Source organism: Lissotriton helveticus, chromosome 3_1, assembly GCF_964261635.1.
Source record: "Lissotriton helveticus chromosome 3_1, aLisHel1.1, whole genome shotgun sequence".
In the NCBI taxonomy this organism is placed as follows: Eukaryota; Metazoa; Chordata; class Amphibia; order Caudata; family Salamandridae; genus Lissotriton; species Lissotriton helveticus.
In genome coordinates, this window is record NC_136061.1 from 744,421,329 (window position 1) to 744,434,468 (window position 13,140).

A 13,140-nucleotide genomic window follows, 5' to 3' on the forward strand; every position below is an offset into this window, starting at 1 on the left:
TCACAACTCACGGGACCTACCGCTATAGCTGTGCGGGTATGGCATAGCGCAACTGCGGCTATGGGCTGGAGTGATAAATTAACGGGTGCGACGCCACTCTATGCCTCTGCGAAGTTGGGTGGCCTATGGAGGACGAAGGGATTTGATAAGCGGGACATGATCGGTATTGGTAAAGTGCGTGATCTCTGGGTTAAAGGAAAAGTTAAGGCCTTCTCTGACCTACAAATGGAGTATAATCTGAGTGACAGGGAAAGATTTAGTTACATCCAGGTACGTCATGCTCTGAATTCTGTGTTGCCAGTGGGTAGTGCTGTTCCGGATTCCTCCCCCCTCGAAGATCGTATACTAGATGGCTATGTGCCGGATAGTACTATCTCGCTGTTCTACAAGAAAATGATTAATGACCGATCGGGTCTGCTTGATCGCCTCCGTGAGGCCTGGATTGCTGATGGTATTGAACTGGATGATGAGGATTGGCAGTCCGCGATCGCCTCTCCCAAGGAGGTGGCGATTCCGGCCCATCTCCGTCTGGTCCAACTCAAGATCCTCCATAGAATTTATGTCACTGGTCCCCGTCTAATTCATATGGGCTTCTCTACGGATGGTATGTGTCGGCGTGGGTGTGGTCTCCTTGGCACCTATCTCCACATCATATGGGAATGCCCTGAGGTGGTGCGATTCTGGAAACGTATACATGAGATTATGGATGATGTCACGGGTGTTGTTATGATGCCGGAAGCCCGACAATGTCTATTGAATGTATGGGGTCCGAATGACTATGACGTGTCGCAGCTTCGGTGGGTGACTTTGGCCAACATGGTTGCGAAGAGAGATATTGCCCAGTTGTGGGGATCCCCAAGGCCGCCTTCAGTGACTTCTTGGAAAGAGAGTCTGGACTGGTGCATGTTTCGAGAGAAAACAGTATATATTGCAAGAGGCAGGCCCAAAAAATGGGGGAAGATTTGGAATCCGTGGAACTCATACCGTGGAGATATTTGTACACCCCCGCTCACCGCTATCCAGAGTCCTTCCCCGTCGCCCTGACTTATATCCCTTCCGGCTGTGGTATATCGTATTGTTCCTATGCAACTCTGCCTCTGCCTCCCTCCCCTCATCTGCATTCAATGACTTTTTGCTCCTGATCCATGTATCTCCTGTCCTCCTTGAGCACAGAATTTGAATTTGAATTTAAAAAGTTTATATAGCGCATCTTACACCATTACGGTTTCTTGGCGCTTTTGACGGCATGCAGGCAGAAAAGGAAGGATCATTAGAGTGGAAAGGCCTGAGCAAACAAAAAAGTTTTCAGTCCCTTACGGAAGAGGGAGTATTGTTTTGAGGCCCTGAGATGATCAGGCAGGGAGTTCCAAAATACAGGAGCCAAAGTGGAGAAGTTGGAACCTCCCCATTTTTTCCTAGTGAACCGAGGAACCTGCAAGAGGGATCGATCGGATGAACGAAGATGTCTGGCGGGGACATAGTTAGTTAAAAGGGAAGAGATAAAAGCTGGGGCCGTTCCCTGTCGTGCCTGAAAGACCATGCATCCAGTCTTAAAAAGCGATCTTTGCCGAACAGGCAACCAATGCAGTTCCTTCAATAATGGTGTGGAATGGTGGCACCGGGGAAGACCATACACCAACCGGGCTGCTTGGTTCTGCACAAGCTGAAGTTTGCGTAGACTATATGCCGGAATGCCGTTGTACAGGGCATTGGCATAGTCTAGCCGGGAGATGACCAAGGCAGACATAATAAGTTTAAGTGCCAAAGGGGAAAAGAAACGGGAGACAGAGCGAATAGTTCGAAGCATCAGAAAACAGGAAGAAACAACAGCACCAACCTGTGAGTGAAGAGTGAGCTGGTTGTTAATCTTAATACCCAATGTCTTAACCGTAGAGGACGGAAGGGGAGGAGAACCAAGAGTGAGGGGCCAAAAGGAAGAATTCCAGGGACTGGAAGAGCCACCCGTAAGCACCAACTCGGTTTTATCCGGGTTGAGCTTCAGATGGTTGTGGCTCATCCAGTCCCTGATAAAAATCATAGTGGATTGAAAATTAGAGATAGCATGAGGGGAGGCAGAGAGGTCAAAGACCAGCTGGAGGTCATCCGCATAATTATATACGGCGACCTCCAGCTGCTGAAGTGCAAAGATAAGAGGATAGATATAGAGATTAAACAATAAGGGAGATAGGGAAGAACCTTGGGGGACACCACAAGTGATCTTCAAAGGATCTGCCATGAACTCCCCCAGCCGAACCGCCTGTGTGCGGTCCCGCAGGAAGGACGAGAGCCACACAAGTGCTGACCCCCCGATTCCCGCCGCTCCGATACGTGAAAGCAAGATGGAATGGTCCACCGTATCGAATGCGGCGGAAAGATCGAGGAGCACCAGGGCTTGATGTTTATTTTGGTCCAAGCCCTCCCTGAGGGTGTTTAGGACCGACACCACCACAGACTCAGTGGAGTGTTTAGGGCGGAAACCAGCCTGGCAGGATGCCAGGCCTCCCGTGGCCTCTACATGGGTGCTAAGTACCGCGGCAACATGGCGCTCAAGCACCTTACCTAAGTATGGCAATAAGGATATAGGCCGGTAATTAGTTGGAATAGCTGGGTCGGCCCCTGGTTTTTTCAGAATGGGCACAATGGTAGCTACTTTAAGGGCCGGTGTCACGATTCCTTGTGAGAGGGAACTATTAAGAAAGGCGATCGGGGCCTGAGTGCAGACTGAGAAAATTTGCTGTAAAATACGTGCCGGGCAGATGTCAGCAGGTGAACCTGACTTGACTTTAAGTAAAATTTCCCGGAACCCTGTTTCCGTGATAGAAGGAATAGACGTTAAGCTAGGCGACAGGGTCGGCGGACAGGGCTCAACATAGGAGACAGAAGGAAGGGGGATGTCGTTCTTGATGTTAATGACTTTATCAATAAAGTAAGAATTTAACGAGTCACAGAGGATTTGAGTGGGGGGGGGTTTAGATACACTCCTATCTGAAAAAGCTAGCTCATTAACTATCGAGAAGATTTCTCGTGGTTGATTCTCCGCTGTTAAGATTTTTGAAGAGAAATAGGTAGTTTTAGTTTCTACGATAGCTTTTTTATATTCCTGCCGTAATGTTAAGTAGCAGGTTTTCAGATGGGGGCAGTATTCCCTTCTCCAAAGTCTTTCGGCGCGCCGAAGGGATAATTTCTTAACCTTTAAGTTAGAATCAAACCATCGGTTCGCCTCCTTAGGTCTTTTAATAGAGATCCGGCGTAGGGGGGCCGCTGACTCGCAGCCGTCCGTAAGCCATGTATCAATCCCAATGGCTTGTGCTGACGATGATAAGCCAGTTAAGTCAGGCGTAGAGGCTAGGAGAGAAGATGACAGCGAGATCAGGTCGACCCGGTTCCAATTCCTGGCCCAGATGTTTTTTTCCCGCGGAATCTTAGCTGATAGGATAAGATGAAGGTTGAAGGAGATGAGGGCATGGTCGGACCAAGGACAGGGGGACACTGCTACAGAAGAGATAGGGTAATTAAGGGACCAAACTTGGTCGAGCACGTGTCCACCGGTGTGTGTGGGAACGTGAATACTAGAGATAAAATTTAGCGACTGGAGCAGGTCAGTAAATTGTTTCGATGCCTGGCATTCAGACGGATCGTTGGGCCAGTAGTTAAAATCCCCCAATATGAGGATGGAGGCATGGTTAACCGTCAGTGTGGCTACCAGGTCCTGAAAGGCCGTAATAAAGTGGGGAGTGTTCTGGGGAGGGCGATATGTGAGTAAACAGATCAAAGGAGGGGAGAAAGTGTCCGACCGAGCTACAAGATACTCGACCGAATCAATAAAAACAGATGGGAGAAGCTGAAAGTTGTACTCGGCTTTGGCGATAAGCGCCACACCACCTCCTTTCTTCCCTGCAGGGCGGTCAACCCGGAGGGCCGCATAGGTGAGAGGAAGGGCCGCCAGGAGAGTGGGCAATGACGAGTCGCCAAACCACGTCTCCGTCAAGCACAAAATATCTGGCTTCAAAGAGTCGAGCAAAATAAATAGGTCCTGGTGATGTTTCACCGCTGACCTAGTATTTAATAATATACAAGACAGGGAGGGAGAGGGGGAGGGGAGAGAAGAACAAGGCCCCAGAGCAGAAAGGGCAAGGCCGAGGGCGGAGATGTTACTGCTAATAGCCGGTGAAAGCGGCCACTTACCTCGTAAAAGTTTCAGAGTAGCCGAGGAATAGGTGATAAAAGGACCAGAATGACATGCCCCTGACCCCGGTCGGCCGCGGACGGGCGCAGACGGGCTTAACTCAGGCGCAACTCCGGCGCGCCTTCGTCGCGCCCGCTGCGCTCATCCGCTGCGCTGACACATGAGGTCCGTATAAATAGACCCGTGACCAGGGTGGGCGGGGTGAACAGGGCGGGTAGGGCGGGGTTACTAAAAAAGAAGAGAGCGTTTCACCGCTATTAGTCAGCGGAGACAATTGTCCTGTAAAGGCTAGTGGTCAGCCAAGAGTGGTAAGTTTTAAAATTATTGCGCGTGCCGCCAGCGAGCCCGTCCTCTGCCACAGGACAGCTCGAGTTAGACAGGCGGAGCAAAGCAGGATCTAAATAGACCCGTGACCAGGGTGGGCGGGGTCAACAGGGCGGGTAGGGCGGGGTTACTAAAAAAGAAGAGAGCGTTTCACCGCTATTAGTCAGCGGAGACAATTGTCCTGTAAAGGCTAGTGGTCAGCCAAGAGTGGTAAGTTTTAAAATTATTGCGCGTGCCGCCAGCGAGCCCGTCCTCTGCCACAGGACAGCTCGAGTTAGACAGGCGGAGCAAAGCAGGATCTAAATAGACCCGTGACCAGGGTGGGCGGGGTCAACAGGGCGGGTAGGGCGGGGTTACTAAAAAAGAAGAGAGCGTTTCACCGCTATTAGTCAGCGGAGACAATTGTCCTGTAAAGGCTAGTGGTCAGCCAAGAGTGGTAAGTTTTAAAATTATTGCGCGTGCCGCCAGCGAGCCCGTCCTCTGCCACAGGACAGCTCGAGTTAGACAGGCGGAGCAAAGCAGGATCTAAATAGACCCGTGACCAGGGTGGGCGGGGTCAACAGGGCGGGTAGGGCGGGGTTACTAAAAAAGAAGAGAGCGTTTCACCGCTATTAGTCAGCGGAGACAATTGTCCTGTAAAGGCTAGTGGTCAGCCAAGAGTGGTAAGTTTTAAAATTATTGCGCGTGCCGCCAGCGAGCCCGTCCTCTGCCACAGGACAGCTCGAGTTAGACAGGCGGAGCAAAGCAGGATCTAAATAGACCCGTGACCAGGGTGGGCGGGGTCAACAGGGCGGGTAGGGCGGGGTTACTAAAAAAGAAGAGAGCGTTTCACCGCTATTAGTCAGCGGAGACAATTGTCCTGTAAAGGCTAGTGGTCAGCCAAGAGTGGTAAGTTTTAAAATTATTGCGCGTGCCGCCAGCGAGCCCGTCCTCTGCCACAGGACAGCTCGAGTTAGACAGGCGGAGCAAAGCAGGATCTAAATAGACCCGTGACCAGGGTGGGCGGGGTCAACAGGGCGGGTAGGGCGGGGTTACTAAAAAAGAAGAGAGCGTTTCACCGCTATTAGTCAGCGGAGACAATTGTCCTGTAAAGGCTAGTGGTCAGCCAAGAGTGGTAAGTTTTAAAATTATTGCGCGTGCCGCCAGCGAGCCCGTCCTCTGCCACAGGACAGCTCGAGTTAGACAGGCGGAGCAAAGCAGGATCTAAATAGACCCGTGACCAGGGTGGGCGGGGTCAACAGGGCGGGTAGGGCGGGGTTACTAAAAAAGAAGAGAGCGTTTCACCGCTATTAGTCAGCGGAGACAATTGTCCTGTAAAGGCTAGTGGTCAGCCAAGAGTGGTAAGTTTTAAAATTATTGCGCGTGCCGCCAGCGAGCCCGTCCTCTGCCACAGGACAGCTCGAGTTAGACAGGCGGAGCAAAGCAGGATCTAAATAGACCCGTGACCAGGGTGGGCGGGGTCAACAGGGCGGGTAGGGCGGGGTTACTAAAAAAGAAGAGAGCGTTTCACCGCTATTAGTCAGCGGAGACAATTGTCCTGTAAAGGCTAGTGGTCAGCCAAGAGTGGTAAGTTTTAAAATTATTGCGCGTGCCGCCAGCGAGCCCGTCCTCTGCCACAGGACAGCTCGAGACCTAATGACTGTATTATTATTGTACTGCCTTGCTTGTCTGTTTGATGTTTTGTTGTTTTTGTGTTTCAAATAATAAAAAAGTTACAAAAAAAAAGAAGTGTAAAGTAGACTCATACATTTTTAAAGGATTGGCCCAAAAATTGTAGACAGAAATATTTGATTTCTGCATGATTTTCATAATTTTTGTCATCTTTTCTGGACAGCAGCAAAACAAAATTTCTAATGTTTTTATTTGGTCAATTTAAGCATAAAGCATTTTAGTCTCTGTACCACTTCTCCCATTTACTTTGCTCTGTATGTTGAAGTTTAAACACGCCAGACACTTGTCATATTACGAAGCCTTACTAAACAACTCGAAAGACAAAGAAACTTCAACAGCTATGGCAAATCCACAGGCTATTCCTTTGAATACTCTCCTCAAGAAACTATTTGACATAAAAAGCTTGATCACTTCAGTAAACATTGCAGTAACCAAAACTACCCTGAAAGTGCAATCGCTAAGAGATGAAGTCAACTAATTTCAATCACTAATTCAAATACTGGACGGTCGTCTCACAGAAGTTGAAATGCACTTCGACAAACTCCCCGAACATAGTCAAGACATCTGGTACATCCAACCCAAAAAAATTGATTTGGAGGATTGAAGCAGAAGAGATAACATTGGAAATATTGGACTACTAGAACAACTAGAGAAGGGGGATATGTTTCGATTCCTCAACAATCTAATTCCTACATTGATGAAACTTACTTTTTCTACACAACTCAAATTCAAACGTGCCCATCGAGTACAATCACAAAACTCTACTACTACTCTATAACCATTTTGGCATGTTGTTTGCGCCACCAACAAGCCCGACAAATCATCACAGAAGCAAAGAAACATAGCCCATACCTCATTAACAGAGCCCAGATCACTATTACTGCAGACTGTTCTGCTCCTACCAACCTTAAGAGGAAACAATTTCTAGCTTCATGACCTAGACTAAAGAAAAGGGAAACTAAATTACGCCTTCTGGAACTGGCACGATGATCATAACACACCAAGGATAAAACAAGGAATATCTCGACCCACATGATCTAGAAACATTCTTAAATGACTTGGATGATGCTGTAACACTGATGGAACATAAGTAGTCATATTTATCAGTTATACACGCTCTGACTAGTGCCATTGCTTCAGAAGTAGACGAGTGTGGTAGATGGGAAACTGTGACTCAGAATTTGCCCTATGGTAGCAAACGCAAAGCTAGGAAAATGTCGACATCTAGAGATAAATCAAGATCACCATTAAAAACATGAGTATGGAGAACTCATAGAACTAAAAATTCATATTACAGAGATCTGTACCTTAATTTTCTCTCTTCTATTCCTTTTTGCACTTTAAAAGACTTAATATGTGATATTCTTGCAAATACTATGTTATAGAAGCTCTATTCTTCTTAATGACTTACTAAATTATTTTTTGCTGTTATATTATTCATCCAAATCTAATTCTGATATTTAAAATTCAACTTGAATGCTGGGTATTGTTATTTGACCTTCTTAGGGCAATTGGTCTTGCCTCTCTTTAATCCCTTGTCGTATTTCACACACTCCCCAGCTAAAATTTTAAAGTAGATTGTACACCCCTGTCTGAAAACATTTGTGTTGGACGTACAACTATACACTGCTCTTATACTCATTACTCCTATAGTTACTAGGACAATCACATTACGTATTATTTATTTAGGCATCTTTTTTATATTCAGAGTATACTTTCTCACACATCAACGATATATCCCACACTATAATTATGATTGTATGCCAAAGTTTTGAACACAACACTTTTGCAAACTCTGTTTTTTATTTTAATATATGCATATATTCTCACCCTACCATCTAAATTTAACACTTTTACCAACATGCAATCAACACGTACAAAACCGCTAAAAGTAATTTCTTTGAACGTAATGGCCTAACACACTTTTATCAAAAGGAAAAAAAGTCACTTATATTGGCCACAACAAGCCTGATTTTGCACTGTTGCAAGAAACCCACATTACCCCTCATGAAAGTGAAACATTTTAAAAAGATTGGGTTGGTCAGGTCAAACATTCCATTATAACATCCAATAAGAACATCAATAATTCCACATCACAGAGAAAATGTGAAGTGGCTTTACTTTTGAATAAAATTGCAAAAGTGGGAATAGTGGGGTCAATATACGCTCCTACGGATTCTAAAACTATCTTTATCTCCCATCTTAGTAGACTACAGACATCTTTTGGCTCCTTCTGTATAATAATAAGGGGAGACTGTAATGTTACCATTGACCCCTTCAAAGACAGATCAGGTTATCCTGAGATTCAGCACAATAAAGACAGACATGGCCTTACAGATTTCATTAAAGGTCATGCATTACAAGAACCCTGGAGATGATTAAATCTCAGTGAGAGAAACTATACCTTGACCTCATGCCTACACTCCATCCTTATGAAAATCAACTATTTTCTAGTCTCCCTATCTATTTTACAACTAGTAATGAACACACACATTATTCTCTGTAGCACATCTGACCATGATTTCATAGATATTCGAATAGATTTAGTACTAACCCTACCCCTAAAACCTCAATGGAGTTTGAACCAGACATCATATAAGACTCCAAAAGTAAAACACCAGCCATGTTTGCATGTGGAACAATTCTTGAAAAAGAATTACCACTCAGTAGCTAATGCTCACACATTATCGGGAGCCGGAAAAACTGTACCAAGAGGCTTGATTAAGAAGGAAACAGCACTTGCTAAAAAAACAAGTAAACCACTTTAGAACCCATGTAGAAAATGGAATCATGAATTTCACATCCACCTATTCTCAAACGCAATCCCCAGACATATATTGAAGAAATTACTATCTACAAAATTTGCTCTTAATAACCTTAGTGCATCAACTGCCGACAAATGTCTATTTCGCATCTGTCGACACCACTATGAGCGAGGGGAAAAAGCTGGGAGACTACTGCTACTAACTTAATGAGCAAGAATTTTCTAGAACTATTCCTGCTATTTGAAATTTTAATGGTGACCTACTTACCTTCCCCTGAGAGATTGTTGCAGGGATTCTGCTCAGACACAGAACTGTGCACAGAGACTCAGGACCTCAGTGAATTAGGGTGTGCCAACAACTCACCTTAGTACCCAAAATCCCCTACCAGACTAGCATTAGTGTCTCATTAGCTCTTCGTCCTATAGAAAAGTAACCAATGATTAGACAACCCAGAACATGCGACTTAGGATACCTCAGGTAAGGTGGGAAACATGAGCACTCTTTCGTTATACTCTCATACCAGTCCAGAACAGGGAGTAAAGGGAGACACGAGCAAGTTTAAAATGTTTATTTTAACGCCGTGGTCTCAGGTGCAGCATCTTAGCTAATACAAGCAGACATATGATAAGAAATAAGATTGTCAGCATAGTTACTATTCCATAAAATACAAAGGGAGAAAGCATGTTATAATGCTAAATGGAAACAGGTTAAATATATACATATATATCGCCCTCCATTGCTAGTAGGTTATTTTATAACTAAAGAAGGTCTCTTAGGCTTGCATAGGCGACCCCATACCTCAAAGATTAGCAGGACTGAATCACATTGAGTTCTAAACAAGCTCTCAGCATACGATTGTTCTCCAAGTGTGTTCAATTATGCCTACACAGTGCATTGTTAAAGGCGCCAGTATCTGAGTTGGCCACAGCTGCGTATATGTTATGGCTAGAATGTGCACTGATCAGTTCGAACAACAGCTACAGTGTTGATATAACCTTGAAGGCCTCGGCACTCACTGTTCAGACTAAGCTTACGAAGCAAGTCTAGCAATGTAGAAAAACAAGTTATTCTCATGTGAAGCAAAACACTCAGCCTAACTCTAAACAATAGATAACGTGTGTGCCGTGTGCAAAAGAAAGCAAAAGGTAAAATGGCGTTTAAACTACTAATAAGCTCATGCTAACTTAACACTGTATGAATGCAAGGCTCAGCCCCACTACAAGATACTATGCCAATTTAACAAATATTATGAAACACTTTTCCTATTTATAATTGCTTAGATCAGACTGTAGTGTAGTTCCTATATTCCCAATAGGCTCTGCGCATTGGAATAATATATCCTGTAGTTTAGACGTAGGACTGAGGTCGACTAGGTCTCTACCGAATATATTAAACTAAATTGTGAGTGCCAGCTAGCTCAGAGGTCAATAGAAACTTTCTTGAAGTCACAAGAAGGGATTAGTTTCTGACAACCGCATACACATGACAACTTTGTTTCCCAAGAATAAGAAATCAATCTCTAGAGTAGCGGAAACAATAGATAGCTATTTTACTCAGTCAATCATGCATGATTCGTTTCACCAGAGGTGCTGAGAAAATAGAGAGACGGTTGTTTTCAATAAAAAGTATTTATTGAACAGTCTTCTTTCTCGAGCATAAGAAATGTACCGCTACAATTGTAATACTGTTTATAAAGTACAAGGCATATAATACGATAAGTATAATAAAGTAGTACTGTAAAAACATGATATGGTTTCTAAGCCATAAAATACCTAAAATACATAAAATACATACAGTGATAAAATAATGACTAAAAAGTACTTAACTGGTGCTTCTAAAATACGCCTACCCCGGTGTACCTAACCTAAGTCTAGTACAAGGGAAGAAGTAAATGAGGTGTAGCTTAAGTTTAGTATTCTTTGCCAAGAATCTATTCCAAGAATTCTCTAAGGGTCTAATCAGCTCCGTACCTTGGTTTTAGAATGAAGGAGGTCTTGTATCTCTCTCTCAGGACTCGATTTCCCAGCAACCCGCAAGGGTAGCCTGGAAACACTGGAGCTGGATTTCTCGGCAGGAGAAAAGACAGCGTCTCTCAGTGCGTCAGCTGGAGGGTTGGCTTCCTTCGGCACTTGCTGCTGCAGGGCGTCGGGCAAGTAGTTAGTCGATCTGCTCCAAACCACCGTGTGTTTGGGCAAATGTAGGCATATTTATACCTTGAAGGTGCCGAGTTTGACGTATGATTGGACATAATAACGTCACTCAAAGACTCAGTTCTTTGAAAACTCCATGATTTCCTAGATAAATTAGTATTCAGGCGAGGGGAAGTACCTAGCTGCTGAAGGCGGGTTTTTCTAAGAAATCGTTGTTGATTCTCGGAACTTAGTGGAAGTAGCCATGCCGTATTTGGGCTGCATAGGCTCAGTCTAAATATGGTAATGATTTCTATGCCTATATAAGGATCGGGTAATTTATACCTATATATGGGCATGAATCGGGAAAATTACACTAGGGTCCTAGATTCCTACACAACACCCACTCCACGATATTAAGTTCAATAAAACTAAATGTATAAGCACTGAACATATCTAAGGCAAGTGTTTACAATCCCACCCAAAATACAAATTGCATTTGAAAGGTTTGTTCACATGAAATGAGTATAAACTGTATGAAAAAATAGGTCTCAACCGATATGAAGCATAGTATGAGAGCATACATTCTAACATTTATGAAAGACGAAATTACATTCATGAAATGTCTCTTTAAGGTACAGAAAAAAACAGTCGAGACTATCCCATAGCATAATATTTAAACTGTTTCGTTTTTTTGGACAAGGCTAAATATTGTCGTTAGGAAGTTTTCAAAAGAAATCTTGTTCTCTAAAAATAGTTCTACTTTAAGCAGTTTACTCTGTGCCAACAAGTTCTATTTTGGAAAAAGTTCAAATTTGTTAGTCGGTTTGTTTTGAAAAACGATGGCCGAATTTCAGAGCTCAGGGAACGCTGGGTGAATTAATCAAAAGTTATTCTCGGTGTCAGGAGAAAACATCAGATTGTCTAGGCTGGCAAAGAAACCGTCTATCATAGTAGGCAAAAGTGGAACCACTTCAGTTAGCAGGTCGAATGTGCACAGATGAGGATCATCGCCGTCAGTGTTTGATGCATTAGCAATGTCCGCAGTAGGTGGTACCTGTGTGCCTGTAGTGCCTGTAGTGTCTCGTATCTCACCCTCAGTTAGACTTGCCGGTGAGACCTCAATGAATGCCGTCATCAGAATGGGCAGCCGTTGGGGGCAACACGATGCATGAGTCGTTACCGGACCTAGCAAACGTCAACATCTGATGGCAGGACTGATGGTAGTGTAAGACAAATGTCCAACACACATTCCTCTCCGTAAAGCAGACATCGCAGAACAGGTAAGATGCAATCTTGCCAGATTGGTCTGAACGAAAGTGTAATGATGTCACTTGTTCCCCTGCTGGAATGTCCAGCGTGGAATCTTGTTCCTCTATGTTCCTCCTCTCTGTGTTCTCTACATGGCAGTTGAGATCCTCTGGCTGTTGGATGAGGTTGTATTAAATACCTCTTACTCCACTACATCTGGTGTCCTCATACTTTGTTACACTGGCGACGCTTGGCTGGATGAAGAAAAAGATTCAAGAATAAGAGGATACAACCTCAATGACAACAAGGAAAAAGGATATTTTAAAAGAAGAAAAACGAAAAAAAAACTCACTGTTAAAACGGAGTACTCTGTTCCTGCTGGATATTCAGGTGTCTGGTTCGTGGTGACATCGGGCGGCAGAACGAGGAGGAGAATTGATGGCGAAATGTTCATAGCGCTGTTTCTATGAAGAGGAGGTAGGCCCGTGTGTCTTTTCCTTCGTGTAACGTGACGTAATAGAAAGAAGGAAGAAAGGTGCCCCTTCGCCTAAAGAAAAGCGTCTGGATGTTTTGTGGCGGCCATCTTGGATGAGTGTGTAACTCGGGAAAAGCTCAACTGACTGTAGAAAGAAACCCGAGCGTCTTCTGTCGGCCATTTTGAGCCAGGATCAAACTCACAGGCTGGAAACAAGCTCACATTTCTTAAGAAAAAGGGACGTGTGACGTGTGTGTAGACATCGGTCAGCGGCCGTTTTAAGGGCAAAAGGATCGGTTTTTTTTGTGGAACCTGATTTTGATTCCTGTCGTGAACTTG